Source organism: Rhincodon typus, chromosome 5 (genome assembly GCF_021869965.1).
Source record: "Rhincodon typus isolate 14 chromosome 5, sRhiTyp1.1, whole genome shotgun sequence".
Lineage (NCBI taxonomy): Eukaryota > Metazoa > Chordata > Chondrichthyes > Orectolobiformes > Rhincodontidae > Rhincodon > Rhincodon typus.
Genome location: NC_063336.1, coordinates 94,078,120 through 94,079,512, shown reverse-complemented (window position 1 = coordinate 94,079,512; position 1,393 = coordinate 94,078,120). Strand labels below are relative to the sequence as shown.

At 44.9% G+C, this 1,393-nt stretch overlaps 1 protein-coding gene across 1 annotated transcript in view; it reads right to left on the bottom strand.

Moving 5' to 3' along the window:
* Positions 1–455, bottom strand: part of LOC109927245 (myomesin-2-like) — a 105,984-nt gene extending 105,529 nt beyond the window's left edge. The window contains exon 1 of the mRNA XM_048596754.1: positions 394–455. The gene's annotated coding sequence lies outside the window, so the exon portion shown is untranslated. The remainder of the gene's footprint in view (positions 1–393) is intronic.
* Between the last annotated feature and the right edge of the window lie 938 nt (positions 456–1,393).

Below are 1,393 nucleotides of genomic sequence, written 5' to 3'. Positions count from 1 at the left end.
GTGTAGAGCTGGATGAACACATCAGGCCAAGCAGCATCAGAGGAGCAGGAAGGCTGACGTTTCGGGCCTAGACCCTTCTTCAGAAACGTCAGCTTTCCGGCTCCTCTGATGCTGCTTGGCCTGCTGTGTTCATCCAGCTCTACACTTTGTTATCTCTTATTACCAGCTCAGATGTGTTGATGGGGTTTAACGTTATAAAACGAGCATTTCGTTTTTCAAAACTTAACTTTTAAATACATAATAAGGTTATGAAGTGCTTAACGACTTCAGTGCATCGTTGAGCTCTTTTGATTTTACACTCCAAACTGCACTCAAGGGTGAAGTTCCGCAGAAACAGGTGTCTCGTAAATGCTTCATATCAATGCAAAAAGTGCCAACTGGAAGAGGGCTGACCTTCTAAACCAAGGCAGCAGCTCTGGCGTTTACAGTAGTAAATCCAAAAGCCGGGCACACACCACACGTAGAACTGAGATAGCCGTCTTCAAAATATCAAAACGCACGCACAAATTGATTTCCCCTGTTATTTTATTCTAACCCTGATCATCTGACCTCTCCCTCAGGCAGCAACGATTGACAAACGCTTCCCAAACTACTGGAAGACTCTTAATTAGCAGTTAGCATGTCGCCCTCGGATTTTCGTTTTGCTCTCAATGAGGTCACTTGCTCACAAGAAGTTTGCAACTTTAAGATTAACTGGTCAGGTTGAATGAAGTACCACTATAACAGCCAGAACTAGAAAGGCTACATTCGATTTCAGGAAGACCATGGATTTTCAGTTAGGCTCCTTGACGCAGTTTAACCTCTCCCTGCAACACGACACTCTTCGGCTGCCTTTCTCCCCCCAGCATTGCTCCCATTAATGAAAGCCAATCATGAAACAGAGTCAATCTTTGCAACCTACCCATCTGCCAAGAATTATGCAAATCAAGTCTATTAATTAATTTTAACCCCATTCCAAGTAGCAATGGTTGAATGGGAGCACTTCCTTTCCCTTCATCTTTGCTGTCAAATATTCCTCGGCCCCTCCTCTCCAGTGCTGGTTTCCCTATTAACTGAAACCCTAAAGGAAACATTGAGTTGCTTTTGTCTTGTCAACAGAAACATTCCTATGGAAAAAAAATCCTGTTAAGGAGCACACCCAATGTTGCTTCTCAAAGTATCCTTTCTTGTAAGGGTAAATTGCTCCAAAGCCTGTACCATATACAGTGGATGCTGTCTGTAGTATCCCCTCAATGTTCACAGCCCTTGAGTTTCTCGCCTGAGCGGCGGCTATTCCCCACACAATGAGTCCGAGGCGGTAAGCACGGCTCAAGGTGCGGAATGACTATCCTATCTGAACACCCTTCCTGCACACTGGTCATGATTCAGCTTGGTGTATGTGGCTCCGTGCTGC